Source organism: Lepisosteus oculatus, chromosome 14, assembly GCF_040954835.1.
Source record: "Lepisosteus oculatus isolate fLepOcu1 chromosome 14, fLepOcu1.hap2, whole genome shotgun sequence".
Lineage (NCBI taxonomy): Eukaryota > Metazoa > Chordata > Actinopteri > Semionotiformes > Lepisosteidae > Lepisosteus > Lepisosteus oculatus.
The window spans coordinates 45,676,616-45,702,558 of record NC_090709.1 but is presented as its reverse complement, the minus strand read 5'-3'; the positions used below and the strand labels follow the sequence as shown (position 1 = coordinate 45,702,558).

General features: G+C 55.2%; 36 non-coding genes across 36 annotated transcripts; 21 read left to right on the top strand and 15 right to left on the bottom strand.

The window, feature by feature from the left end:
- The first annotated feature begins 723 nt into the window (after positions 1 to 723).
- Positions 724 to 796, top strand: trnaf-gaa (transfer RNA phenylalanine (anticodon GAA)). The gene has a single exon. It is a non-coding gene; the product is annotated as a tRNA-Phe (tRNA).
- A 109-nt stretch (positions 797 to 905) lies between these two features.
- Positions 906 to 978, top strand: trnav-aac (transfer RNA valine (anticodon AAC)). Its single transcript has one exon. It is a non-coding gene; the product is annotated as a tRNA-Val (tRNA).
- Positions 979 to 1,552: 574 nt separating this feature from the next.
- Positions 1,553 to 1,624, bottom strand: trnah-gug (transfer RNA histidin (anticodon GUG)). The gene has a single exon. It is a non-coding gene; the product is annotated as a tRNA-His (tRNA).
- A 694-nt stretch (positions 1,625 to 2,318) lies between these two features.
- Positions 2,319 to 2,391, top strand: trnav-cac (transfer RNA valine (anticodon CAC)). The gene has a single exon. It is a non-coding gene; the product is annotated as a tRNA-Val (tRNA).
- A 621-nt stretch (positions 2,392 to 3,012) lies between these two features.
- Positions 3,013 to 3,084, bottom strand: trnad-guc (transfer RNA aspartic acid (anticodon GUC)). The gene has a single exon. It is a non-coding gene; the product is annotated as a tRNA-Asp (tRNA).
- A 1,024-nt stretch (positions 3,085 to 4,108) lies between these two features.
- On the top strand, positions 4,109 to 4,181 carry trnaf-gaa (transfer RNA phenylalanine (anticodon GAA)). The gene has a single exon. It is a non-coding gene; the product is annotated as a tRNA-Phe (tRNA).
- A 109-nt stretch (positions 4,182 to 4,290) lies between these two features.
- Positions 4,291 to 4,363, top strand: trnav-aac (transfer RNA valine (anticodon AAC)). The gene has a single exon. It is a non-coding gene; the product is annotated as a tRNA-Val (tRNA).
- A 574-nt stretch (positions 4,364 to 4,937) lies between these two features.
- On the bottom strand, positions 4,938 to 5,009 carry trnah-gug (transfer RNA histidin (anticodon GUG)). The gene has a single exon. It is a non-coding gene; the product is annotated as a tRNA-His (tRNA).
- Positions 5,010 to 5,703: 694 nt separating this feature from the next.
- trnav-cac (transfer RNA valine (anticodon CAC)) lies at positions 5,704 to 5,776 on the top strand. The gene has a single exon. It is a non-coding gene; the product is annotated as a tRNA-Val (tRNA).
- A 621-nt stretch (positions 5,777 to 6,397) lies between these two features.
- Positions 6,398 to 6,469, bottom strand: trnad-guc (transfer RNA aspartic acid (anticodon GUC)). Its single transcript has one exon. It is a non-coding gene; the product is annotated as a tRNA-Asp (tRNA).
- Positions 6,470 to 7,493: 1,024 nt separating this feature from the next.
- trnaf-gaa (transfer RNA phenylalanine (anticodon GAA)) lies at positions 7,494 to 7,566 on the top strand. Its single transcript has one exon. It is a non-coding gene; the product is annotated as a tRNA-Phe (tRNA).
- A 109-nt stretch (positions 7,567 to 7,675) lies between these two features.
- On the top strand, positions 7,676 to 7,748 carry trnav-aac (transfer RNA valine (anticodon AAC)). Its single transcript has one exon. It is a non-coding gene; the product is annotated as a tRNA-Val (tRNA).
- A 574-nt stretch (positions 7,749 to 8,322) lies between these two features.
- Positions 8,323 to 8,394, bottom strand: trnah-gug (transfer RNA histidin (anticodon GUG)). Its single transcript has one exon. It is a non-coding gene; the product is annotated as a tRNA-His (tRNA).
- A 694-nt stretch (positions 8,395 to 9,088) lies between these two features.
- On the top strand, positions 9,089 to 9,161 carry trnav-cac (transfer RNA valine (anticodon CAC)). Its single transcript has one exon. It is a non-coding gene; the product is annotated as a tRNA-Val (tRNA).
- A 621-nt stretch (positions 9,162 to 9,782) lies between these two features.
- trnad-guc (transfer RNA aspartic acid (anticodon GUC)) lies at positions 9,783 to 9,854 on the bottom strand. Its single transcript has one exon. It is a non-coding gene; the product is annotated as a tRNA-Asp (tRNA).
- Positions 9,855 to 11,048: 1,194 nt separating this feature from the next.
- Positions 11,049 to 11,121, top strand: trnav-aac (transfer RNA valine (anticodon AAC)). The gene has a single exon. It is a non-coding gene; the product is annotated as a tRNA-Val (tRNA).
- A 574-nt stretch (positions 11,122 to 11,695) lies between these two features.
- On the bottom strand, positions 11,696 to 11,767 carry trnah-gug (transfer RNA histidin (anticodon GUG)). Its single transcript has one exon. It is a non-coding gene; the product is annotated as a tRNA-His (tRNA).
- A 694-nt stretch (positions 11,768 to 12,461) lies between these two features.
- Positions 12,462 to 12,534, top strand: trnav-cac (transfer RNA valine (anticodon CAC)). The gene has a single exon. It is a non-coding gene; the product is annotated as a tRNA-Val (tRNA).
- A 621-nt stretch (positions 12,535 to 13,155) lies between these two features.
- On the bottom strand, positions 13,156 to 13,227 carry trnad-guc (transfer RNA aspartic acid (anticodon GUC)). The gene has a single exon. It is a non-coding gene; the product is annotated as a tRNA-Asp (tRNA).
- A 1,024-nt stretch (positions 13,228 to 14,251) lies between these two features.
- Positions 14,252 to 14,324, top strand: trnaf-gaa (transfer RNA phenylalanine (anticodon GAA)). The gene has a single exon. It is a non-coding gene; the product is annotated as a tRNA-Phe (tRNA).
- A 109-nt stretch (positions 14,325 to 14,433) lies between these two features.
- On the top strand, positions 14,434 to 14,506 carry trnav-aac (transfer RNA valine (anticodon AAC)). The gene has a single exon. It is a non-coding gene; the product is annotated as a tRNA-Val (tRNA).
- Positions 14,507 to 15,080: 574 nt separating this feature from the next.
- trnah-gug (transfer RNA histidin (anticodon GUG)) lies at positions 15,081 to 15,152 on the bottom strand. The gene has a single exon. It is a non-coding gene; the product is annotated as a tRNA-His (tRNA).
- Positions 15,153 to 15,846: 694 nt separating this feature from the next.
- Positions 15,847 to 15,919, top strand: trnav-cac (transfer RNA valine (anticodon CAC)). The gene has a single exon. It is a non-coding gene; the product is annotated as a tRNA-Val (tRNA).
- Positions 15,920 to 16,540: 621 nt separating this feature from the next.
- Positions 16,541 to 16,612, bottom strand: trnad-guc (transfer RNA aspartic acid (anticodon GUC)). The gene has a single exon. It is a non-coding gene; the product is annotated as a tRNA-Asp (tRNA).
- A 1,024-nt stretch (positions 16,613 to 17,636) lies between these two features.
- trnaf-gaa (transfer RNA phenylalanine (anticodon GAA)) lies at positions 17,637 to 17,709 on the top strand. The gene has a single exon. It is a non-coding gene; the product is annotated as a tRNA-Phe (tRNA).
- Positions 17,710 to 17,818: 109 nt separating this feature from the next.
- Positions 17,819 to 17,891, top strand: trnav-aac (transfer RNA valine (anticodon AAC)). The gene has a single exon. It is a non-coding gene; the product is annotated as a tRNA-Val (tRNA).
- A 574-nt stretch (positions 17,892 to 18,465) lies between these two features.
- On the bottom strand, positions 18,466 to 18,537 carry trnah-gug (transfer RNA histidin (anticodon GUG)). Its single transcript has one exon. It is a non-coding gene; the product is annotated as a tRNA-His (tRNA).
- Positions 18,538 to 19,231: 694 nt separating this feature from the next.
- On the top strand, positions 19,232 to 19,304 carry trnam-cau (transfer RNA methionine (anticodon CAU)). The gene has a single exon. It is a non-coding gene; the product is annotated as a tRNA-Met (tRNA).
- A 621-nt stretch (positions 19,305 to 19,925) lies between these two features.
- Positions 19,926 to 19,997, bottom strand: trnad-guc (transfer RNA aspartic acid (anticodon GUC)). Its single transcript has one exon. It is a non-coding gene; the product is annotated as a tRNA-Asp (tRNA).
- A 1,194-nt stretch (positions 19,998 to 21,191) lies between these two features.
- On the top strand, positions 21,192 to 21,264 carry trnav-aac (transfer RNA valine (anticodon AAC)). The gene has a single exon. It is a non-coding gene; the product is annotated as a tRNA-Val (tRNA).
- A 574-nt stretch (positions 21,265 to 21,838) lies between these two features.
- Positions 21,839 to 21,910, bottom strand: trnah-gug (transfer RNA histidin (anticodon GUG)). The gene has a single exon. It is a non-coding gene; the product is annotated as a tRNA-His (tRNA).
- A 694-nt stretch (positions 21,911 to 22,604) lies between these two features.
- Positions 22,605 to 22,677, top strand: trnav-cac (transfer RNA valine (anticodon CAC)). The gene has a single exon. It is a non-coding gene; the product is annotated as a tRNA-Val (tRNA).
- A 621-nt stretch (positions 22,678 to 23,298) lies between these two features.
- On the bottom strand, positions 23,299 to 23,370 carry trnad-guc (transfer RNA aspartic acid (anticodon GUC)). Its single transcript has one exon. It is a non-coding gene; the product is annotated as a tRNA-Asp (tRNA).
- A 1,024-nt stretch (positions 23,371 to 24,394) lies between these two features.
- Positions 24,395 to 24,467, top strand: trnaf-gaa (transfer RNA phenylalanine (anticodon GAA)). The gene has a single exon. It is a non-coding gene; the product is annotated as a tRNA-Phe (tRNA).
- Positions 24,468 to 24,576: 109 nt separating this feature from the next.
- trnav-aac (transfer RNA valine (anticodon AAC)) lies at positions 24,577 to 24,649 on the top strand. The gene has a single exon. It is a non-coding gene; the product is annotated as a tRNA-Val (tRNA).
- Positions 24,650 to 25,223: 574 nt separating this feature from the next.
- On the bottom strand, positions 25,224 to 25,295 carry trnah-gug (transfer RNA histidin (anticodon GUG)). Its single transcript has one exon. It is a non-coding gene; the product is annotated as a tRNA-His (tRNA).
- Between the last annotated feature and the right edge of the window lie 648 nt (positions 25,296 to 25,943).

The window sequence follows — 25,943 nt, the reverse complement described above, 5'->3', positions numbered from 1 at the left end:
GTCTCCCAGAATCACCAGGGCGCACACACACACACACCCGTGCCGTTGAAGTGCTCTGCTTCATTTCTAAGTGCAACTCAACATTCACTCCTACCCCGAGTGCAGAAAAGACAGCATCCACAGCAACAACAGCTCAGGTCTCTGCACAGGAGCTAAGCTGCCCTCATCTCCTCTGCTCTGCGGCTCCTGCGGAGTGGAGTCCTGCCTGGAGCCGTGTTTGCAGGCGGCGGCTCCCCGCGCCCTGTCTGGGCGTCGTGTCCAAGAGCTCCTGGGAGGAAGAGCGAGCCCTCCCACTCGGGGGCTTTTCCACGGTCTGTGTGAGGAGGGGCGGGTGTGTCCAGTAGCTTATCGAGCGGAAGCCTGGGGCGGCGGAGAGCTGTGATCGTGCAGACCTTGAGGTGTCACCTCTTTGTCTGCTTTCCCGCCCCCCCTCCGCCCAAGCTCTGCTCCAAAGTAGCCCGGCAACCCCTCACACCTGCACGTGTCACAACCTAAGGTGCGGTCATGAGACACCCATGGCGTGTCGTTCTGTTCTTGCTAATTGTTTCCTGCCCGTCGCAGGCAGGAGTCCATGCGAGGAAGATGCGCTGGACAGAGCTCAGAGGGCGCAGCTGGGTGGCTTTCCTTCTGAGTGACGTTCCTGCAACACTCTCCCGCTACTCTTGGTGCGCTCATGCCACAACACAGGAAGGCTGGAGCAGGTGGCTGTGGGCTTTGCGCACTGCCGAAATAGCTCAGTTGGGAGAGCGTTAGACTGAAGATCTAAAGGTCCCTGGTTCGATCCCGGGTTTCGGCATTTTGTTTCATCGCGCCCTTTGTTCCTCTCTCCAGCGCCACCTGCCTAAAGTGACGCGTCCCTTTCTCAGCCCGAAACGCAAGCGAGACACCAGCAGCAGTCCCTACAGGTTTCCGTAGTGTAGCGGCTATCACGTTCGCCTAACACGCGAAAGGTCCCCGGTTCGAGACCGGGCGGAAACAGCCTCGTTTTGCACGCTCCTGTACTTCACAGAGGTCTTGAGCGACCGGTCATTTGTTCCCAATGTATTTCCGGTGCCTTCGTGCACTCTTGTACCAAACGCACGTTCCTTCTGTACGCGGAGCCGATCATTTGCAATTGGGCTGTGCCGACAGACCAGGTCGAGCTCTGTCGGCTCAAAAGCAGCGCAGGACCTGCAAGAACAACAGAAAGATTAGCATCCAGCGGGGGCCTCTTAGTGAGCCCAAGAGCTCATCAAGAATCGGCTCCAGCAACAGGGCTGGGCGCATTGTTCCATTCTCCGCCCACTCTCGGTGTAAACAAGTCCCTCCTGGTCTCTGCTTGAAATGCACTTTCCTGCGTTTGCTTTGGTGTAACTGGCTTCCCCTGCATGGGCGAATGTGAAGAAGATCCTTAGTAAGTCATTGAAGAAAACCGAGAAGAGGTCGGAGTGGCCTCTGTCGTTCATCAACGATCCAGTCAGGCAGTACTCCTCTGTAAAGCGCCGTTCGTTCACGTCGATTGGCTTTTTTTTGCCTTCATTCGCGCGAGTAGTAAAAGCAGACGCCCCTATTCTGCCGTGACCCGGATTCGAACCGGGGTTGTTGCGGCCACAACGCAAAGTACTGACCACTATACGATCACAGCGAGTTACCGAGACACACGCGGCAGGGCGGAAAGGGCTGTGCTCTCTTCGTGTGACATAATTCGGAAAAGTCCTGACGTTGCATTTCAACTGAGCCCCAGTATACATCGACCCTTCGACACTCTGAGTGACAACTCTCTTGCGTGTTTTCTCATATTTATGTAGTTTGCTTGCTTGATGCCGTGAACAGCATGGTTGTTCGCTGCCATATAGTCTAGCGGTTAGGGTTCCTGGTTTTCACCCAGGCGGTTCGACTCGGTTTTGCCTCCTGCTTTCCAAAAGATCAGCACCGTGTACGAAAGAGCCGCATTAAAACTACTCGAACGTGCAAAACGTGCGAGAAGAGGGGGCGCTTGTTTCCAACCGAAACTTCTCGCGTGTGAGACGAGCTGATCATCGCTGTGGGAGGGTTACTCTGGTAGACAGGGCTGACCTTCGGCAATAGGATTTATAGTCTCCAAGATGATATTTGCACTTTCTGGAGAGGCGATTTTCTCCACTTCAGTAGCCCGATTTCGTCGATTGCGTGGAGAGGGCTGTAGAATGTGGCGCCGCCTTTCCTGCTCCGTCCATGACAGGCGTGCTGGTCTCTGGAGAGAGAGCACGGTCCATCAGCGCACTCCAATAAAGGCACTGGAAGCAGCTAAATCGCATTGGCGAAGCTCAGCGCTGGGCCGCTGGGCACGTCTTACCACCGTTTCCGTAGTGTAGTGGTTATCACGTTCGCCTCACACGCGAAAGGTCCCCGGTTCGAAACCGGGCGGAAACAGACATCTTTTGTCGCCAGGCACAAAAGGGGATTGGGGATTCGCCTAGCGCTGTGATCGAACAGACCCACTGGACCCACCTCTTAGTGTGGCGGGATCTGCACAGTGCATGTCACAGCGCATCCTGCTTTCACTTCAAGGCACGTCCTGATGCACCCCAGTCTCCCGCGTGACAGGTGGGGACAGGTGACAGGTCCTATACTAACGAGGAAGACATCGCTCTCTCCGACCCCCGGCATCGTGTCCCGACCCACCGTGCTGGAAGCCGACGCGTGCTGTGATTCCTTTACGGAGCAGAAATGACAACCGAGGAGCCGAGAGATCATTTCAGCATTTCGCGTCTGAACGGAAAACACAAACGACCAACTCGGAATGACTTGCCTTTGACGCTTCTCAAAGCGTTCTTTGTGCATCGAACAGACCCACTCACCTCTTAGTGTGGCGGGATCTGCACAGTGCATGTCGCAGCGCTTCCTGCTTTCACTTCAATGTGCTTCCTGATGTCGAGTCGACTGCCGTGCGGAGGCTCTGAAAGCGAGAGCAATGAAAAGGTGCACGACGCTGTGAAAGAAAACAGAGAAGTGAAAGGCAGTCATTTCTCTAAGGAGGTGAAAGAAAAGCTACTCCCCGTCGGGGAATCGAACCCCGGTCTCCCGCGTGACAGGCGGGGATACTTGCCACTATACTAACGAGGAAGACATCGCTCTCTCCAACCCCCGGCATCGTGTCCCGACCCAGCATGCTGGAAGCCGACGCGTGCTGTGATCCCTTTACGGAGCAGAAATGACAACCGAGGAGCCGAGAGATCATGTCAGCATTTCGCGTCTGAACGGAAAACACAAACGACCAACTCGGAATGACTTGCCTTTGACGCTTTTCAAAGTGTTCTTTGTGCACGACGACTGCGCCGCCTAGCAGATACAAAGGGGTTGTACAACTTTGAACTAGCAAATGGAAGAGGGCTAAGCCCCCTCTCTTTTAGCCCAGGTTCGATCTGTCTCCCAGAATCACCAGGGCGCACACACACACACACCCGTGCCGTTGAAGTGCTCTGCTTCATTTCTAAGTGCAACTCAACATTCACTCCTACCCCGAGTGCAGAAAAGACAGCATCCACAGCAACAACAGCTCAGGTCTCTGCACAGGAGCTAAGCTGCCCTCATCTCCTCTGCTCTGCGGCTCCTGCGGAGTGGAGTCCTGCCTGGAGCCGTGTTTGCAGGCGGCGGCTCCCCGCGCCCTGTCTGGGCGTCGTGTCCAAGAGCTCCTGGGAGGAAGAGCGAGCCCTCCCACTCGGGGGCTTTTCCACGGTCTGTGTGAGGAGGGGCGGGTGTGTCCAGTAGCTTATCGAGCGGAAGCCTGGGGCGGCGGAGAGCTGTGATCGTGCAGACCTTGAGGTGTCACCTCTTTGTCTGCTTTCCCGCCCCCCCTCCGCCCAAGCTCTGCTCCAAAGTAGCCCGGCAACCCCTCACACCTGCACGTGTCACAACCTAAGGTGCGGTCATGAGACACCCATGGCGTGTCGTTCTGTTCTTGCTAATTGTTTCCTGCCCGTCGCAGGCAGGAGTCCATGCGAGGAAGATGCGCTGGACAGAGCTCAGAGGGCGCAGCTGGGTGGCTTTCCTTCTGAGTGACGTTCCTGCAACACTCTCCCGCTACTCTTGGTGCACTCATGCCACAACACAGGAAGGCTGGAGCAGGTGGCTGTGGGCTTTGCGCACTGCCGAAATAGCTCAGTTGGGAGAGCGTTAGACTGAAGATCTAAAGGTCCCTGGTTCGATCCCGGGTTTCGGCATTTTGTTTCATCGCGCCCTTTGTTCCTCTCTCCAGCGCCACCTGCCTAAAGTGACGCGTCCCTTTCTCAGCCCGAAACGCAAGCGAGACACCAGCAGCAGTCCCTACAGGTTTCCGTAGTGTAGCGGCTATCACGTTCGCCTAACACGCGAAAGGTCCCCGGTTCGAGACCGGGTGGAAACAGCCTCGTTTTGCACGCTCCTGTACTTCACAGAGGTCTTGAGCGACCGGTCATTTGTTCCCAATGTATTTCCGGTGCCTTCGTGCACTCTTGTACCAAACGCACGTTCCTTCTGTACGCGGAGCCGATCATTTGCAATTGGGCTGTGCCGACAGACCAGGTCGAGCTCTGTCGGCTCAAAAGCAGCGCAGGACCTGCAAGAACAACAGAAAGATTAGCATCCAGCGGGGGCCTCTTAGTGAGCCCAAGAGCTCATCAAGAATCGGCTCCAGCAACAGGGCTGGGCGCATTGTTCCATTCTCCGCCCACTCTCGGTGTAAACAAGTCCCTCCTGGTCTCTGCTTGAAATGCACTTTCCTGCGTTTGCTTTGGTGTAACTGGCTTCCCCTGCATGGGCGAATGTGAAGAAGATCCTTAGTAAGTCATTGAAGAAAACCGAGAAGAGGTCGGAGTGGCCTCTGTCGTTCATCAACGATCCAGTCAGGCAGTACTCCTCTGTAAAGCGCCGTTCGTTCACGTCGATTGGCTTTTTTTTGCCTTCATTCGCGCGAGTAGTAAAAGCAGACGCCCCTATTCTGCCGTGACCCGGATTCGAACCGGGGTTGTTGCGGCCACAACGCAAAGTACTGACCACTATACGATCACAGCGAGTTACCGAGACACACGCGGCAGGGCGGAAAGGGCTGTGCTCTCTTCGTGTGACATAATTCGGAAAAGTCCTGACGTTGCATTTCAACTGAGCCCCAGTATACATCGACCCTTCGACACTCTGAGTGACAACTCTCTTGCGTGTTTTCTCATATTTATGTAGTTTGCTTGCTTGATGCCGTGAACAGCATGGTTGTTCGCTGCCATATAGTCTAGCGGTTAGGGTTCCTGGTTTTCACCCAGGCGGTTCGACTCGGTTTTGCCTCCTGCTTTCCAAAAGATCAGCACCGTGTACGAAAGAGCCGCATTAAAACTACTCGAACGTGCAAAACGTGCGAGAAGAGGGGGCGCTTGTTTCCAACCGAAACTTCTCGCGTGTGAGACGAGCTGATCATCGCTGTGGGAGGGTTACTCTGGTAGACAGGGCTGACCTTCGGCAATAGGATTTATAGTCTCCAAGATGATATTTGCACTTTCTGGAGAGGCGATTTTCTCCACTTCAGTAGCCCGATTTCGTCGATTGCGTGGAGAGGGCTGTAGAATGTGGCGCCGCCTTTCCTGCTCCGTCCATGACAGGCGTGCTGGTCTCTGGAGAGAGAGCACGGTCCATCAGCGCACTCCAATAAAGGCACTGGAAGCAGCTAAATCGCATTGGCGAAGCTCAGCGCTGGGCCGCTGGGCACGTCTTACCACCGTTTCCGTAGTGTAGTGGTTATCACGTTCGCCTCACACGCGAAAGGTCCCCGGTTCGAAACCGGGCGGAAACAGACATCTTTTGTCGCCAGGCACAAAAGGGGATTGGGGATTCGCCTAGCGCTGTGATCGAACAGACCCACTGGACCCACCTCTTAGTGTGGCGGGATCTGCACAGTGCATGTCACAGCGCATCCTGCTTTCACTTCAAGGCGCGTCCTGATGCACCCCAGTCTCCCGCGTGACAGGTGGGGACAGGTGACAGGTCCTATACTAACGAGGAAGACATCGCTCTCTCCGACCCCCGGCATCGTGTCCCGACCCACCGTGCTGGAAGCCGACGCGTGCTGTGATTCCTTTACGGAGCAGAAATGACAACCGAGGAGCCGAGAGATCATTTCAGCATTTCGCGTCTGAACGGAAAACACAAACGACCAACTCGGAATGACTTGCCTTTGACGCTTCTCAAAGCGTTCTTTGTGCATCGAACAGACCCACTCACCTCTTAGTGTGGCGGGATCTGCACAGTGCATGTCGCAGCGCTTCCTGCTTTCACTTCAATGTGCTTCCTGATGTCGAGTCGACTGCCGTGCGGAGGCTCTGAAAGCGAGAGCAATGAAAAGGTGCACGACGCTGTGAAAGAAAACAGAGAAGTGAAAGGCAGTCATTTCTCTAAGGAGGTGAAAGAAAAGCTACTCCCCGTCGGGGAATCGAACCCCGGTCTCCCGCGTGACAGGCGGGGATACTTGCCACTATACTAACGAGGAAGACATCGCTCTCTCCAACCCCCGGCATCGTGTCCCGACCCAGCATGCTGGAAGCCGACGCGTGCTGTGATCCCTTTACGGAGCAGAAATGACAACCGAGGAGCCGAGAGATCATGTCAGCATTTCGCGTCTGAACGGAAAACACAAACGACCAACTCGGAATGACTTGCCTTTGACGCTTTTCAAAGTGTTCTTTGTGCACGACGACTGCGCCGCCTAGCAGATACAAAGGGGTTGTACAACTTTGAACTAGCAAATGGAAGAGGGCTAAGCCCCCTCTCTTTTAGCCCAGGTTCGATCTGTCTCCCAGAATCACCAGGGCGCACACACACACACACCCGTGCCGTTGAAGTGCTCTGCTTCATTTCTAAGTGCAACTCAACATTCACTCCTACCCCGAGTGCAGAAAAGACAGCATCCACAGCAACAACAGCTCAGGTCTCTGCACAGGAGCTAAGCTGCCCTCATCTCCTCTGCTCTGCGGCTCCTGCGGAGTGGAGTCCTGCCTGGAGCCGTGTTTGCAGGCGGCGGCTCCCCGCGCCCTGTCTGGGCGTCGTGTCCAAGAGCTCCTGGGAGGAAGAGCGAGCCCTCCCACTCGGGGGCTTTTCCACGGTCTGTGTGAGGAGGGGCGGGTGTGTCCAGTAGCTTATCGAGCGGAAGCCTGGGGCGGCGGAGAGCTGTGATCGTGCAGACCTTGAGGTGTCACCTCTTTGTCTGCTTTCCCGCCCCCCCTCCGCCCAAGCTCTGCTCCAAAGTAGCCCGGCAACCCCTCACACCTGCACGTGTCACAACCTAAGGTGCGGTCATGAGACACCCATGGCGTGTCGTTCTGTTCTTGCTAATTGTTTCCTGCCCGTCGCAGGCAGGAGTCCATGCGAGGAAGATGCGCTGGACAGAGCTCAGAGGGCGCAGCTGGGTGGCTTTCCTTCTGAGTGACGTTCCTGCAACACTCTCCCGCTACTCTTGGTGCGCTCATGCCACAACACAGGAAGGCTGGAGCAGGTGGCTGTGGGCTTTGCGCACTGCCGAAATAGCTCAGTTGGGAGAGCGTTAGACTGAAGATCTAAAGGTCCCTGGTTCGATCCCGGGTTTCGGCATTTTGTTTCATCGCGCCCTTTGTTCCTCTCTCCAGCGCCACCTGCCTAAAGTGACGCGTCCCTTTCTCAGCCCGAAACGCAAGCGAGACACCAGCAGCAGTCCCTACAGGTTTCCGTAGTGTAGCGGCTATCACGTTTGCCTAACACGCGAAAGGTCCCCGGTTCGAGACCGGGCGGAAACAGCCTCGTTTTGCACGCTCCTGTACTTCACAGAGGTCTTGAGCGACCGGTCATTTGTTCCCAATGTATTTCCGGTGCCTTCGTGCACTCTTGTACCAAACGCACGTTCCTTCTGTACGCGGAGCCGATCATTTGCAATTGGGCTGTGCCGACAGACCAGGTCGAGCTCTGTCGGCTCAAAAGCAGCGCAGGACCTGCAAGAACAACAGAAAGATTAGCATCCAGCGGGGGCCTCTTAGTGAGCCCAAGAGCTCATCAAGAATCGGCTCCAGCAACAGGGCTGGGCGCATTGTTCCATTCTCCGCCCACTCTCGGTGTAAACAAGTCCCTCCTGGTCTCTGCTTGAAATGCACTTTCCTGTGTTTGCTTTGGTGTAACTGGCTTCCCCTGCATGGGCGAATGTGAAGAAGATCCTTAGTAAGTCATTGAAGAAAACCGAGAAGAGGTCGGAGTGGCCTCTGTCGTTCATCAACGATCCAGTCAGGCAGTACTCCTCTGTAAAGCGCCGTTCGTTCACGTCGATTGGCTTTTTTTTGCCTTCATTCGTGCGAGTAGTAAAAGCAGACGCCCCTATTCTGCCGTGACCCGGATTCGAACCGGGGTTGTTGCGGCCACAACGCAAAGTACTGACCACTATACGATCACAGCGAGTTACCGAGACACACGCGGCAGGGCGGAAAGGGCTGTGCTCTCTTCGTGTGACATAATTCGGAAAAGTCCTGACGTTGCATTTCAACTGAGCCCCAGTATACATCGACCCTTCGACACTCTGAGTGACAACTCTCTTGCGTGTTTTCTCATATTTATGTAGTTTGCTTGCTTGATGCCGTGAACAGCATGGTTGTTCGCTGCCATATAGTCTAGCGGTTAGGGTTCCTGGTTTTCACCCAGGCGGTTCGACTCGGTTTTGCCTCCTGCTTTCCAAAAGATCAGCACCGTGTACGAAAGAGCCGCATTAAAACTACTCGAACGTGCAAAACGTGCGAGAAGAGGGGGCGCTTGTTTCCAACCGAAACTTCTCGCGTGTGAGACGAGCTGATCATCGCTGTGGGAGGGTTACTCTGGTAGACAGGGCTGACCTTCGGCAATAGGATTTATAGTCTCCAAGATGATATTTGCACTTTCTGGAGAGGCGATTTTCTCCACTTCAGTAGCCCGATTTCGTCGATTGCGTGGAGAGGGCTGTAGAATGTGGCGCCGCCTTTCCTGCTCCGTCCATGACAGGCGTGCTGGTCTCTGGAGAGAGAGCACGGTCCATCAGCGCACTCCAATAAAGGCACTGGAAGCAGCTAAATCGCATTGGCGAAGCTCAGCGCTGGGCCGCTGGGCACGTCTTACCACCGTTTCCGTAGTGTAGTGGTTATCACGTTCGCCTCACACGCGAAAGGTCCCCGGTTTGAAACCGGGCGGAAACAGACATCTTTTGTCGCCAGGCACAAAAGGGGATTGGGGATTCGCCTAGCGCTGTGATCGAACAGACCCACTGGACCCACCTCTTAGTGTGGCGGGATCTGCACAGTGCATGTCACAGCGCATCCTGCTTTCACTTCAAGGCGCGTCCTGATGCACCCCAGTCTCCCGCGTGACAGGTGGGGACAGGTGACAGGTCCTATACTAACGAGGAAGACATCGCTCTCTCCGACCCCCGGCATCGTGTCCCGACCCACCGTGCTGGAAGCCGACGCGTGCTGTGATTCCTTTACGGAGCAGAAATGACAACCGAGGAGCCGAGAGATCATTTCAGCATTTCGCGTCTGAACGGAAAACACAAACGACCAACTCGGAATGACTTGCCTTTGACGCTTCTCAAAGCGTTCTTTGTGCATCGAACAGACCCACTCACCTCTTAGTGTGGCGGGATCTGCACAGTGCATGTCGCAGCGCTTCCTGCTTTCACTTCAATGTGCTTCCTGATGTCGAGTCGACTGCCGTGCGGAGGCTCTGAAAGCGAGAGCAATGAAAAGGTGCACGACGCTGTGAAAGAAAACAGAGAAGTGAAAGGCAGTCATTTCTCTAAGGAGGTGAAAGAAAAGCTACTCCCCGTCGGGGAATCGAACCCCGGTCTCTCGCGTGACAGGCGGGGATACTTGCCACTATACTAACGAGGAAGACATCGCTCTCTCCAACCCCCGGCATCGTGTCCCGACCCAGCATGCTGGAAGCCGACGCGTGCTGTGATCCCTTTACGGAGCAGAAATGACAACCGAGGAGCCGAGAGATCATGTCAGCATTTCGCGTCTGAACGGAAAACACAAACGACCAACTCGGAATGACTTGCCTTTGACGCTTTTCAAAGTGTTCTTTGTGCACGACGACTGCGCCGCCTAGCAGATACAAAGGGGTTGTACAACTTTGAACTAGCAAATGGAAGAGGGCTAAGCCCCCTCTCTTTTAGCCCAGGTTCGATCTGTCTCCCAGAATCACCAGGGCGCACACACACACACACCCGTGCCGTTGAAGTGCTCTGCTTCATTTCTAAGTGCAACTCAACATTCACTCCTACCCCGAGTGCAGAAAAGACAGCATCCACAGCAACAACAGCTCAGGTCTCTGCACAGGAGCTAAGCTGCCCTCATCTCCTCTGCTCTGCGGCTCCTGCGGAGTGGAGTCCTGCCTGGAGCCGTGTTTGCAGGCGGCGGCTCCCCGCGCCCTGTCTGGGCGTCGTGTCCAAGAGCTCCTGGGAGGAAGAGCGAGCCCTCCCACTCGGGGGCTTTTCCACGGTCTGTGTGAGGAGGGGCGGGTGTGTCCAGTAGCTTATCGAGCGGAAGCCTGGGGCGGCGGAGAGCTGTGATCGTGCAGACCTTGAGGTGTCACCTCTTTGTCTGCTTTCCCGCCCCCCCTCCGCCCAAGCTCTGCTCCAAAGTAGCCCGGCAACCCCTCACACCTGCACGTGTCACAACCTAAGGTGCGGTCATGAGACACCCATGGCGTGTCGTTCTGTTCTTGCTAATTGTTTCCTGCCCGTCGCAGGCAGGAGTCCATGCGAGGAAGATGCGCTGGACAGAGCTCAGAGGGCGCAGCTGGGTGGCTTTCCTTCTGAGTGACGTTCCTGCAACACTCTCCCGCTACTCTTGGTGCGCTCATGCCACAACACAGGAAGGCTGGAGCAGGTGGCTGTGGGCTTTGCGCACTGCCGAAATAGCTCAGTTGGGAGAGCGTTAGACTGAAGATCTAAAGATCCCGGGTTTCGGCATTTTGTTTCATCGCGCCCTTTGTTCCTCTCTCCAGCGCCACCTGCCTAAAGTGACGCGTCCCTTTCTCAGCCCGAAACGCAAGCGAGACACCAGCAGCAGTCCCTACAGGTTTCCGTAGTGTAGCGGCTATCACGTTCGCCTAACACGCGAAAGGTCCCCGGTTCGAGACCGGGCGGAAACAGCCTCGTTTTGCACGCTCCTGTACTTCACAGAGGTCTTGAGCGATCGGTCATTTGTTCCCAATGTATTTCCGGTGCCTTCGTGCACTCTTGTACCAAACGCACGTTCCTTCTGTACGCGGAGCCGATCATTTGCAATTGGGCTGTGCCGACAGACCAGGTCGAGCTCTGTCGGCTCAAAAGCAGCGCAGGACCTGCAAGAACAACAGAAAGATTAGCATCCAGCGGGGGCCTCTTAGTGAGCCCAAGAGCTCATCAAGAATCGGCTCCAGCAACAGGGCTGGGCGCATTGTTCCATTCTCCGCCCACTCTCGGTGTAAACAAGTCCCTCCTGGTCTCTACTTGAAATGCACTTTCCTGCGTTTGCTTTGGTGTAACTGGCTTCCCCTGCATGGGCGAATGTGAAGAAGATCCTTAGTAAGTCATTGAAGAAAACCGAGAAGAGGTCGGAGTGGCCTCTGTCGTTCATCAACGATCCAGTCAGGCAGTACTCCTCTGTAAAGCGCCGTTCGTTCACGTCGATTGGCTTTTTTTTGCCTTCATTCGCGCGAGTAGTAAAAGCAGACGCCCCTATTCTGCCGTGACCCGGATTCGAACCGGGGTTGTTGCGGCCACAACGCAAAGTACTGACCACTATACGATCACAGCGAGTTACCGAGACACAGGCGGCAGGGCGGAAAGGGCTGTGCTCTCTTCGTGTGACATAATTCGGAAAAGTCCTGACGTTGCATTTCAACTGAGCCCCAGTATACATCGACCCTTCGACACTCTGAGTGACAACTCTCTTGCGTGTTTTCTCATATTTATGTAGTTTGCTTGCTTGATGCCGTGAACAGCATGGTTGTTCGCTGCCATATAGTCTAGCGGTTAGGGTTCCTGGTTTTCACCCAGGCGGTTCGACTCGGTTTTGCCTCCTGCTTTCCAAAAGATCAGCACCGTGTACGAAAGAGCCGCATTAAAACTACTCGAACGTGCAAAACGTGCGAGAAGAGGGGGCGCTTGTTTCCAACCGAAACTTCTCGCGTGTGAGACGAGCTGATCATCGCTGTGGGAGGGTTACTCTGGTAGACAGGGCTGACCTTCGGCAATAGGATTTATAGTCTCCAAGATGATATTTGCACTTTCTGGAGAGGCGATTTTCTCCACTTCAGTAGCCCGATTTCGTCGATTGCGTGGAGAGGGCTGTAGAATGTGGCGCCGCCTTTCCTGCTCCGTCCATGACAGGCGTGCTGGTCTCTGGAGAGAGAGCACGGTCCATCAGCGCACTCCAATAAAGGCACTGGAAGCAGCTAAATCGCATTGGCGAAGCTCAGCGCTGGGCCGCTGGGCACGTCTTACCACCGTTTCCGTAGTGTAGTGGTTATCACGTTCGCCTCACACGCGAAAGGTCCCCGGTTCGAAACCGGGCGGAAACAGACATCTTTTGTCGCCAGGCACAAAAGGGGATTGGGGATTCGCCTAGCGCTGTGATCGAACAGACCCACTGGACCCACCTCTTAGTGTGGCGGGATCTGCACAGTGCATGTCACAGCGCATCCTGCTTTCACTTCAAGGCGCGTCCTGATGCACCCCAGTCTCCCGCGTGACAGGTGGGGACAGGTGACAGGTCCTATACTAACGAGGAAGACATCGCTCTCTCCGACCCCCGGCATCGTGTCCCGACCCACCGTGCTGGAAGCCGACGCGTGCTGTGATTCCTTTACGGAGCAGAAATGACAACCGAGGAGCCGAGAGATCATTTCAGCATTTCGCGTCTGAACGGAAAACACAAACGACCAACTCGGAATGACTTGCCTTTGACGCTTCTCAAAGCGTTCTTTGTGCATCGAACAGACCCACTCACCTCTTAGTGTGGCGGGATCTGCACAGTGCATGTCGCAGCGCTTCCTGCTTTCACTTCAATGTGCTTCCTGATGTCGAGTCGACTGCCGTGCGGAGGCTCTGAAAGCGAGAGCAATGAAAAGGTGCACGACGCTGTGAAAGAAAACAGAGAAGTGAAAGGCAGTCATTTCTCTAAGGAGGTGAAAGAAAAGCTACTCCCCGTCGGGGAATCGAACCCCGGTCTCCCACGTGACAGGCGGGGATACTTGCCACTATACTAACGAGGAAGACATCGCTCTCTCCAACCCCCGGCATCGTGTCCCGACCCAGCATGCTGGAAGCCGACGCGTGCTGTGATCCCTTTACGGAGCAGAAATGACAACCGAGGAGCCGAGAGATCATGTCAGCATTTCGCGTCTGAACGGAAAACACAAACGACCAACTCGGAATGACTTGCCTTTGACGCTTTTCAAAGTGTTCTTTGTGCACGACGACTGCGCCGCCTAGCAGATACAAAGGGGTTGTACAACTTTGAACTAGCAAATGGAAGAGGGCTAAGCCCCCTCTCTTTTAGCCCAGGTTCGATCTGTCTCCCAGAATCACCAGGGCGCACACACACACACACCCGTGCCGTTGAAGTGCTCTGCTTCATTTCTAAGTGCAACTCAACATTCACTCCTACCCCGAGTGCAGAAAAGACAGCATCCACAGCAACAACAGCTCAGGTCTCTGCACAGGAGCTAAGCTGCCCTCATCTCCTCTGCTCTGCGGCTCCTGCGGAGTGGAGTCCTGCCTGGAGCCGTGTTTGCAGGCGGCGGCTCCCCGCGCCCTGTCTGGGCGTCGTGTCCAAGAGCTCCTGGGAGGAAGAGCGAGCCCTCCCACTCGGGGGCTTTTCCACGGTCTGTGTGAGGAGGGGCGGGTGTGTCCAGTAGCTTATCGAGCGGAAGCCTGGGGCGGCGGAGAGCTGTGATCGTGCAGACCTTGAGGTGTCACCTCTTTGTCTGCTTTCCCGCCCCCCCTCCGCCCAAGCTCTGCTCCAAAGTAGCCCGGCAACCCCTCACACCTGCACGTGTCACAACCTAAGGTGCGGTCATGAGACACCCATGGCGTGTCGTTCTGTTCTTGCTAATTGTTTCCTGCCCGTCGCAGGCAGGAGTCCATGCGAGGAAGATGCGCTGGACAGAGCTCAGAGGGCGCAGCTGGGTGGCTTTCCTTCTGAGTGACGTTCCTGCAACACTCTCCCGCTACTCTTGGTGCGCTCATGCCACAACACAGGAAGGCTGGAGCAGGTGGCTGTGGGCTTTGCGCACTGCCGAAATAGCTCAGTTGGGAGAGCGTTAGACTGAAGATCTAAAGGTCCCTGGTTCGATCCCGGGTTTCGGCATTTTGTTTCATCGCGCCCTTTGTTCCTCTCTCCAGCGCCACCTGCCTAAAGTGACGCGTCCCTTTCTCAGCCCGAAACGCAAGCGAGACACCAGCAGCAGTCCCTACAGGTTTCCGTAGTGTAGCGGCTATCACGTTCGCCTAACACGCGAAAGGTCCCCGGTTCGAGACCGGGCGGAAACAGCCTCGTTTTGCACGCTCCTGTACTTCACAGAGGTCTTGAGCGACCGGTCATTTGTTCCCAATGTATTTCCGGTGCCTTCGTGCACTCTTGTACCAAACGCACGTTCCTTCTGTACGCGGAGCCGATCATTTGCAATTGGGCTGTGCCGACAGACCAGGTCGAGCTCTGTCGGCTCAAAAGCAGCGCAGGACCTGCAAGAACAACAGAAAGATTAGCATCCAGCGGGGGCCTCTTAGTGAGCCCAAGAGCTCATCAAGAATCGGCTCCAGCAACAGGGCTGGGCGCATTGTTCCATTCTCCGCCCACTCTCGGTGTAAACAAGTCCCTCCTGGTCTCTGCTTGAAATGCACTTTCCTGCGTTTGCTTTGGTGTAACTGGCTTCCCCTGCATGGGCGAATGTGAAGAAGATCCTTAGTAAGTCATTGAAGAAAACCGAGAAGAGGTCGGAGTGGCCTCTGTCGTTCATCAACGATCCAGTCAGGCAGTACTCCTCTGTAAAGCGCCGTTCGTTCACGTCGATTGGCTTTTTTTTGCCTTCATTCGCGCGAGTAGTAAAAGCAGACGCCCCTATTCTGCCGTGACCCGGATTCGAACCGGGGTTGTTGCGGCCACAACGCAAAGTACTGACCACTATACGATCACAGCGAGTTACCGAGACACACGCGGCAGGGCGGAAAGGGCTGTGCTCTCTTCGTGTGACATAATTCGGAAAAGTCCTGACGTTGCATTTCAACTGAGCCCCAGTATACATCGACCCTTCGACACTCTGAGTGACAACTCTCTTGCGTGTTTTCTCATATTTATGTAGTTTGCTTGCTTGATGCCGTGAACAGCATGGTTGTTCGCTGCCATATAGTCTAGCGGTTAGGGTTCCTGGTTTTCACCCAGGCGGTTCGACTCGGTTTTGCCTCCTGCTTTCCAAAAGATCAGCACCGTGTACGAAAGAGCCGCATTAAAACTACTCGAACGTGCAAAACGTGCGAGAAGAGGGGGCGCTTGTTTCCAACCGAAACTTCTCGCGTGTGAGACGAGCTGATCATCGCTGTGGGAGGGTTACTCTGGTAGACAGGGCTGACCTTCGGCAATAGGATTTATAGTCTCCAAGATGATATTTGCACTTTCTGGAGAGGCGATTTTCTCCACTTCAGTAGCCCGATTTCGTCGATTGCGTGGAGAGGGCTGTAGAATGTGGCGCCGCCTTTCCTGCTCCGTCCATGACAGGCGTGCTGGTCTCTGGAGAGAGAGCACGGTCCATCAGCGCACTCCAATAAAGGCACTGGAAGCAGCTAAATCGCATTGGCGAAGCTCAGCGCTGGGCCGCTGGGCACGTCTTACCACCGTTTCCGTAGTGTAGTGGTTATCACGTTCGCCTCACACGCGAAAGGTCCCCGGTTCGAAACCGGGCGGAAACAGACATCTTTTGTCGCCAGGCACAAAAGGGGATTGGGGATTCGCCTAGCGCTGTGATCGAACAGACCCACTGGACCCACCTCTTAGTGTGGCGGGATCTGCACAGTGCATGTCACAGCGCATCCTGCTTTCACTTCAAGGCGCGTCCTGATGCACCCCAGTCTCCCGCGTGACAGGTGGGGACAGGTGACAGGTCCTATACTAACGAGGAAGACATCGCTCTCTCCGACCCCCGGCATCGTGTCCCGACCCACCGTGCTGGAAGCCGACGCGTGCTGTGATTCCTTTACGGAGCAGAAATGACAACCGAGGAGCCGAGAGATCATTTCAGCATTTCGCGTCTGAACGGAAAACACAAACGACCAACTCGGAATGACTTGCCTTTGACGCTTCTCAAAGCGTTCTTTGTGCATCGAACAGACCCACTCACCTCTTAGTGTGGCGGGATCTGCACAGTGCATGTCGCAGCGCTTCCTGCTTTCACTTCAATGTGCTTCCTGATGTCGAGTCGACTGCCGTGCGGAGGCTCTGAAAGCGAGAGCAATGAAAAGGTGCACGACGCTGTGAAAGAAAACAGAGAAGTGAAAGGCAGTCATTTCTCTAAGGAGGTGAAAGAAAAGCTACTCCCCGTCGGGGAATCGAACCCCGGTCTCCCGCGTGACAGGCGGGGATACTTGCCACTATACTAACGAGGAAGACATCGCTCTCTCCAACCCCCGGCATCGTGTCCCGACCCAGCATGCTGGAAGCCGACGCGTGCTGTGATCCCTTTACGGAGCAGAAATGACAACCGAGGAGCCGAGAGATCATGTCAGCATTTCGCGTCTGAACGGAAAACACAAACGACCAACTCGGAATGACTTGCCTTTGACGCTTTTCAAAGTGTTCTTTGTGCACGACGACTGCGCCGCCTAGCAGATACAAAGGGGTTGTACAACTTTGAACTAGCAAATGGAAGAGGGCTAAGCCCCCTCTCTTTTAGCCCAGGTTCGATCTGTCTCCCAGAATCACCAGGGCGCACACACACACACACCCGTGCCGTTGAAGTGCTCTGCTTCATTTCTAAGTGCAACTCAACATTCACTCCTACCCCGAGTGCAGAAAAGACAGCATCCACAGCAACAACAGCTCAGGTCTCTGCACAGGAGCTAAGCTGCCCTCATCTCCTCTGCTCTGCGGCTCCTGCGGAGTGGAGTCCTGCCTGGAGCCGTGTTTGCAGGCGGCGGCTCCCCGCGCCCTGTCTGGGCGTCGTGTCCAAGAGCTCCTGGGAGGAAGAGCGAGCCCTCCCACTCGGGGGCTTTTCCACGGTCTGTGTGAGGAGGGGCGGGTGTGTCCAGTAGCTTATCGAGCGGAAGCCTGGGGCGGCGGAGAGCTGTGATCGTGCAGACCTTGAGGTGTCACCTCTTTGTCTGCTTTCCCGCCCCCCCTCCGCCCAAGCTCTGCTCCAAAGTAGCCCGGCAACCCCTCACACCTGCACGTGTCACAACCTAAGGTGCGGTCATGAGACACCCATGGCGTGTCGTTCTGTTCTTGCTAATTGTTTCCTGCCCGTCGCAGGCAGGAGTCCATGCGAGGAAGATGCGCTGGACAGAGCTCAGAGGGCGCAGCTGGGTGGCTTTCCTTCTGAGTGACGTTCCTGCAACACTCTCCCGCTACTCTTGGTGCGCTCATGCCACAACACAGGAAGGCTGGAGCAGGTGGCTGTGGGCTTTGCGCACTGCCGAAATAGCTCAGTTGGGAGAGCGTTAGACTGAAGATCTAAAGGTCCCTGGTTCGATCCCGGGTTTCGGCATTTTGTTTCATCGCGCCCTTTGTTCCTCTCTCCAGCGCCACCTGCCTAAAGTGACGCGTCCCTTTCTCAGCCCGAAACGCAAGCGAGACACCAGCAGCAGTCCCTACAGGTTTCCGTAGTGTAGCGGCTATCACGTTTGCCTAACACGCGAAAGGTCCCCGGTTCGAGACCGGGCGGAAACAGCCTCGTTTTGCACGCTCCTGTACTTCACAGAGGTCTTGAGCGACCGGTCATTTGTTCCCAATGTATTTCCGGTGCCTTCGTGCACTCTTGTACCAAACGCACGTTCCTTCTGTACGCGGAGCCGATCATTTGCAATTGGGCTGTGCCGACAGACCAGGTCGAGCTCTGTCGGCTCAAAAGCAGCGCAGGACCTGCAAGAACAACAGAAAGATTAGCATCCAGCGGGGGCCTCTTAGTGAGCCCAAGAGCTCATCAAGAATCGGCTCCAGCAACAGGGCTGGGCGCATTGTTCCATTCTCCGCCCACTCTCGGTGTAAACAAGTCCCTCCTGGTCTCTGCTTGAAATGCACTTTCCTGTGTTTGCTTTGGTGTAACTGGCTTCCCCTGCATGGGCGAATGTGAAGAAGATCCTTAGTAAGTCATTGAAGAAAACCGAGAAGAGGTCGGAGTGGCCTCTGTCGTTCATCAACGATCCAGTCAGGCAGTACTCCTCTGTAAAGCGCCGTTCGTTCACGTCGATTGGCTTTTTTTTGCCTTCATTCGTGCGAGTAGTAAAAGCAGACGCCCCTATTCTGCCGTGACCCGGATTCGAACCGGGGTTGTTGCGGCCACAACGCAAAGTACTGACCACTATACGATCACAGCGAGTTACCGAGACACACGCGGCAGGGCGGAAAGGGCTGTGCTCTCTTCGTGTGACATAATTCGGAAAAGTCCTGACGTTGCATTTCAACTGAGCCCCAGTATACATCGACCCTTCGACACTCTGAGTGACAACTCTCTTGCGTGTTTTCTCATATTTATGTAGTTTGCTTGCTTGATGCCGTGAACAGCATGGTTGTTCGCTGCCATATAGTCTAGCGGTTAGGGTTCCTGGTTTTCACCCAGGCGGTTCGACTCGGTTTTGCCTCCTGCTTTCCAAAAGATCAGCACCGTGTACGAAAGAGCCGCATTAAAACTACTCGAACGTGCAAAACGTGCGAGAAGAGGGGGCGCTTGTTTCCAACCGAAACTTCTCGCGTGTGAGACGAGCTGATCATCGCTGTGGGAGGGTTACTCTGGTAGACAGGGCTGACCTTCGGCAATAGGATTTATAGTCTCCAAGATGATATTTGCACTTTCTGGAGAGGCGATTTTCTCCACTTCAGTAGCCCGATTTCGTCGATTGCGTGGAGAGGGCTGTAGAATGTGGCGCCGCCTTTCCTGCTCCGTCCATGACAGGCGTGCTGGTCTCTGGAGAGAGAGCACGGTCCATCAGCGCACTCCAATAAAGGCACTGGAAGCAGCTAAATCGCATTGGCGAAGCTCAGCGCTGGGCCGCTGGGCACGTCTTACCACCGTTTCCGTAGTGTAGTGGTTATCACGTTCGCCTCATACGCGAAAGGTCCCCGGTTTGAAACCGGGCGGAAACAGACATCTTTTGTCGCCAGGCACAAAAGGGGATTGGGGATTCGCCTAGCGCTGTGATCGAACAGACCCACTGGACCCACCTCTTAGTGTGGCGGGATCTGCACAGTGCATGTCACAGCGCATCCTGCTTTCACTTCAAGGCGCGTCCTGATGCACCCCAGTCTCCCGCGTGACAGGTGGGGACAGGTGACAGGTCCTATACTAACGAGGAAGACATCGCTCTCTCCGACCCCCGGCATCGTGTCCCGACCCACCGTGCTGGAAGCCGACGCGTGCTGTGATTCCTTTACGGAGCAGAAATGACAACCGAGGAGCCGAGAGATCATTTCAGCATTTCGCGTCTGAACGGAAAACACAAACGACCAACTCGGAATGACTTGCCTTTGACGCTTCTCAAAGCGTTCTTTGTGCATCGAACAGACCCACTCACCTCTTAGTGTGGCGGGATCTGCACAGTGCATGTCGCAGCGCTTCCTGCTTTCACTTCAATGTGCTTCCTGATGTCGAGTCGACTGCCGTGCGGAGGCTCTGAAAGCGAGAGCAATGAAAAGGTGCACGACGCTGTGAAAGAAAACAGAGAAGTGAAAGGCAGTCATTTCTCTAAGGAGGTGAAAGAAAAGCTACTCCCCGTCGGGGAATCGAACCCCGGTCTCTCGCGTGACAGGCGGGGATACTTGCCACTATACTAACGAGGAAGACATCGCTCTCTCCAACCCCCGGCATCGTGTCCCGACCCAGCATGCTGGAAGCCGACGCGTGCTGTGATCCCTTTACGGAGCAGAAATGACAACCGAGGAGCCGAGAGATCATGTCAGCATTTCGCGTCTGAACGGAAAACACAAACGACCAACTCGGAATGACTTGCCTTTGACGCTTTTCAAAGTGTTCTTTGTGCACGACGACTGCGCCGCCTAGCAGATACAAAGGGGTTGTACAACTTTGAACTAGCAAATGGAAGAGGGCTAAGCCCCCTCTCTTTTAGCCCAGGTTCGATCTGTCTCCCAGAATCACCAGGGCGCACACACACACACACCCGTGCCGTTGAAGTGCTCTGCTTCATTTCTAAGTGCAACTCAACATTCACTCCTACCCCGAGTGCAGAAAAGACAGCATCCACAGCAACAACAGCTCAGGTCTCTGCACAGGAGCTAAGCTGCCCTCATCTCCTCTGCTCTGCGGCTCCTGCGGAGTGGAGTCCTGCCTGGAGCCGTGTTTGCAGGCGGCGGCTCCCCGCGCCCTGTCTGGGCGTCGTGTCCAAGAGCTCCTGGGAGGAAGAGCGAGCCCTCCCACTCGGGGGCTTTTCCACGGTCTGTGTGAGGAGGGGCGGGTGTGTCCAGTAGCTTATCGAGCGGAAGCCTGGGGCGGCGGAGAGCTGTGATCGTGCAGACCTTGAGGTGTCACCTCTTTGTCTGCTTTCCCGCCCCCCCTCCGCCCAAGCTCTGCTCCAAAGTAGCCCGGCAACCCCTCACACCTGCACGTGTCACAACCTAAGGTGCGGTCATGAGACACCCATGGCGTGTCGTTCTGTTCTTGCTAATTGTTTCCTGCCCGTCGCAGGCAGGAGTCCATGCGAGGAAGATGCGCTGGACAGAGCTCAGAGGGCGCAGCTGGGTGGCTTTCCTTCTGAGTGACGTTCCTGCAACACTCTCCCGCTACTCTTGGTGCGCTCATGCCACAACACAGGAAGGCTGGAGCAGGTGGCTGTGGGCTTTGCGCACTGCCGAAATAGCTCAGTTGGGAGAGCGTTAGACTGAAGATCTAAAGATCCCGGGTTTCGGCATTTTGTTTCATCGCGCCCTTTGTTCCTCTCTCCAGCGCCACCTGCCTAAAGTGACGCGTCCCTTTCTCAGCCCGAAACGCAAGCGAGACACCAGCAGCAGTCCCTACAGGTTTCCGTAGTGTAGCGGCTATCACGTTCGCCTAACACGCGAAAGGTCCCCGGTTCGAGACCGGGCGGAAACAGCCTCGTTTTGCACGCTCCTGTACTTCACAGAGGTCTTGAGCGATCGGTCATTTGTTCCCAATGTATTTCCGGTGCCTTCGTGCACTCTTGTACCAAACGCACGTTCCTTCTGTACGCGGAGCCGATCATTTGCAATTGGGCTGTGCCGACAGACCAGGTCGAGCTCTGTCGGCTCAAAAGCAGCGCAGGACCTGCAAGAACAACAGAAAGATTAGCATCCAGCGGGGGCCTCTTAGTGAGCCCAAGAGCTCATCAAGAATCGGCTCCAGCAACAGGGCTGGGCGCATTGTTCCATTCTCCGCCCACTCTCGGTGTAAACAAGTCCCTCCTGGTCTCTACTTGAAATGCACTTTCCTGCGTTTGCTTTGGTGTAACTGGCTTCCCCTGCATGGGCGAATGTGAAGAAGATCCTTAGTAAGTCATTGAAGAAAACCGAGAAGAGGTCGGAGTGGCCTCTGTCGTTCATCAACGATCCAGTCAGGCAGTACTCCTCTGTAAAGCGCCGTTCGTTCACGTCGATTGGCTTTTTTTTGCCTTCATTCGCGCGAGTAGTAAAAGCAGACGCCCCTATTCTGCCGTGACCCGGATTCGAACCGGGGTTGTTGCGGCCACAACGCAAAGTACTGACCACTATACGATCACAGCGAGTTACCGAGACACAGGCGGCAGGGCGGAAAGGGCTGTGCTCTCTTCGTGTGACATAATTCGGAAAAGTCCTGACGTTGCATTTCAACTGAGCCCCAGTATACATCGACCCTTCGACACTCTGAGTGACAACTCTCTTGCGTGTTTTCTCATATTTATGTAGTTTGCTTGCTTGATGCCGTGAACAGCATGGTTGTTCGCTGCCATATAGTCTAGCGGTTAGGGTTCCTGGTTTTCACCCAGGCGGTTCGACTCGGTTTTGCCTCCTGCTTTCCAAAAGATCAGCACCGTGTACGAAAGAGCCGCATTAAAACTACTCGAACGTGCAAAACGTGCGAGAAGAGGGGGCGCTTGTTTCCAACCGAAACTTCTCGCGTGTGAGACGAGCTGATCATCGCTGTGGGAGGGTTACTCTGGTAGACAGGGCTGACCTTCGGCAATAGGATTTATAGTCTCCAAGATGATATTTGCACTTTCTGGAGAGGCGATTTTCTCCACTTCAGTAGCCCGATTTCGTCGATTGCGTGGAGAGGGCTGTAGAATGTGGCGCCGCCTTTCCTGCTCCGTCCATGACAGGCGTGCTGGTCTCTGGAGAGAGAGCACGGTCCATCAGCGCACTCCAATAAAGGCACTGGAAGCAGCTAAATCGCATTGGCGAAGCTCAGCGCTGGGCCGCTGGGCACGTCTTACCACCGTTTCCGTAGTGTAGTGGTTATCACGTTCGCCTCACACGCGAAAGGTCCCCGGTTCGAAACCGGGCGGAAACAGACATCTTTTGTCGCCAGGCACAAAAGGGGATTGGGGATTCGCCTAGCGCTGTGATCGAACAGACCCACTGGACCCACCTCTTAGTGTGGCGGGATCTGCACAGTGCATGTCACAGCGCATCCTGCTTTCACTTCAAGGCGCGTCCTGATGCACCCCAGTCTCCCGCGTGACAGGTGGGGACAGGTGACAGGTCCTATACTAACGAGGAAGACATCGCTCTCTCCGACCCCCGGCATCGTGTCCCGACCCACCGTGCTGGAAGCCGACGCGTGCTGTGATTCCTTTACGGAGCAGAAATGACAACCGAGGAGCCGAGAGATCATTTCAGCATTTCGCGTCTGAACGGAAAACACAAACGACCAACTCGGAATGACTTGCCTTTGACGCTTCTCAAAGCGTTCTTTGTGCATCGAACAGACCCACTCACCTCTTAGTGTGGCGGGATCTGCACAGTGCATGTCGCAGCGCTTCCTGCTTTCACTTCAATGTGCTTCCTGATGTCGAGTCGACTGCCGTGCGGAGGCTCTGAAAGCGAGAGCAATGAAAAGGTGCACGACGCTGTGAAAGAAAACAGAGAAGTGAAAGGCAGTCATTTCTCTAAGGAGGTGAAAGAAAAGCTACTCCCCGTCGGGGAATCGAACCCCGGTCTCCCACGTGACAGGCGGGGATACTTGCCACTATACTAACGAGGAAGACATCGCTCTCTCCAACCCCCGGCATCGTGTCCCGACCCAGCATGCTGGAAGCCGACGCGTGCTGTGATCCCTTTACGGAGCAGAAATGACAACCGAGGAGCCGAGAGATCATGTCAGCATTTCGCGTCTGAACGGAAAACACAAACGACCAACTCGGAATGACTTGCCTTTGACGCTTTTCAAAGTGTTCTTTGTGCACGACGACTGCGCCGCCTAGCAGATACAAAGGGGTTGTACAACTTTGAACTAGCAAATGGAAGAGGGCTAAGCCCCCTCTCTTTTAGCCCAGGTTCGATCTGTCTCCCAGAATCACCAGGGCGCACACACACACACACCCGTGCCGTTGAAGTGCTCTGCTTCATTTCTAAGTGCAACTCAACATTCACTCCTACCCCGAGTGCAGAAAAGACAGCATCCACAGCAACAACAGCTCAGGTCTCTGCACAGGAGCTAAGCTGCCCTCATCTCCTCTGCTCTGCGGCTCCTGCGGAGTGGAGTCCTGCCTGGAGCCGTGTTTGCAGGCGGCGGCTCCCCGCGCCCTGTCTGGGCGTCGTGTCCAAGAGCTCCTGGGAGGAAGAGCGAGCCCTCCCACTCGGGGGCTTTTCCACGGTCTGTGTGAGGAGGGGCGGGTGTGTCCAGTAGCTTATCGAGCGGAAGCCTGGGGCGGCGGAGAGCTGTGATCGTGCAGACCTTGAGGTGTCACCTCTTTGTCTGCTTTCCCGCCCCCCCTCCGCCCAAGCTCTGCTCCAAAGTAGCCCGGCAACCCCTCACACCTGCACGTGTCACAACCTAAGGTGCGGTCATGAGACACCCATGGCGTGTCGTTCTGTTCTTGCTAATTGTTTCCTGCCCGTCGCAGGCAGGAGTCCATGCGAGGAAGATGCGCTGGACAGAGCTCAGAGGGCGCAGCTGGGTGGCTTTCCTTCTGAGTGACGTTCCTGCAACACTCTCCCGCTACTCTTGGTGCGCTCATGCCACAACACAGGAAGGCTGGAGCAGGTGGCTGTGGGCTTTGCGCACTGCCGAAATAGCTCAGTTGGGAGAGCGTTAGACTGAAGATCTAAAGGTCCCTGGTTCGATCCCGGGTTTCGGCATTTTGTTTCATCGCGCCCTTTGTTCCTCTCTCCAGCGCCACCTGCCTAAAGTGACGCGTCCCTTTCTCAGCCCGAAACGCAAGCGAGACACCAGCAGCAGTCCCTACAGGTTTCCGTAGTGTAGCGGCTATCACGTTCGCCTAACACGCGAAAGGTCCCCGGTTCGAGACCGGGCGGAAACAGCCTCGTTTTGCACGCTCCTGTACTTCACAGAGGTCTTGAGCGACCGGTCATTTGTTCCCAATGTATTTCCGGTGCCTTCGTGCACTCTTGTACCAAACGCACGTTCCTTCTGTACGCGGAGCCGATCATTTGCAATTGGGCTGTGCCGACAGACCAGGTCGAGCTCTGTCGGCTCAAAAGCAGCGCAGGACCTGCAAGAACAACAGAAAGATTAGCATCCAGCGGGGGCCTCTTAGTGAGCCCAAGAGCTCATCAAGAATCGGCTCCAGCAACAGGGCTGGGCGCATTGTTCCATTCTCCGCCCACTCTCGGTGTAAACAAGTCCCTCCTGGTCTCTGCTTGAAATGCACTTTCCTGCGTTTGCTTTGGTGTAACTGGCTTCCCCTGCATGGGCGAATGTGAAGAAGATCCTTAGTAAGTCATTGAAGAAAACCGAGAAGAGGTCGGAGTGGCCTCTGTCGTTCATCAACGATCCAGTCAGGCAGTACTCCTCTGTAAAGCGCCGTTCGTTCACGTCGATTGGCTTTTTTTTGCCTTCATTCGCGCGAGTAGTAAAAGCAGACGCCCCTATTCTGCCGTGACCCGGATTCGAACCGGGGTTGTTGCGGCCACAACGCAAAGTACTGACCACTATACGATCACAGCGAGTTACCGAGACACACGCGGCAGGGCGGAAAGGGCTGTGCTCTCTTCGTGTGACATAATTCGGAAAAGTCCTGACGTTGCATTTCAACTGAGCCCCAGTATACATCGACCCTTCGACACTCTGAGTGACAACTCTCTTGCGTGTTTTCTCATATTTATGTAGTTTGCTTGCTTGATGCCGTGAACAGCATGGTTGTTCGCTGCCATATAGTCTAGCGGTTAGGGTTCCTGGTTTTCACCCAGGCGGTTCGACTCGGTTTTGCCTCCTGCTTTCCAAAAGATCAGCACCGTGTACGAAAGAGCCGCATTAAAACTACTCGAACGTGCAAAACGTGCGAGAAGAGGGGGCGCTTGTTTCCAACCGAAACTTCTCGCGTGTGAGACGAGCTGATCATCGCTGTGGGAGGGTTACTCTGGTAGACAGGGCTGACCTTCGGCAATAGGATTTATAGTCTCCAAGATGATATTTGCACTTTCTGGAGAGGCGATTTTCTCCACTTCAGTAGCCCGATTTCGTCGATTGCGTGGAGAGGGCTGTAGAATGTGGCGCCGCCTTTCCTGCTCCGTCCATGACAGGCGTGCTGGTCTCTGGAGAGAGAGCACGGTCCATCAGCGCACTCCAATAAAGGCACTGGAAGCAGCTAAATC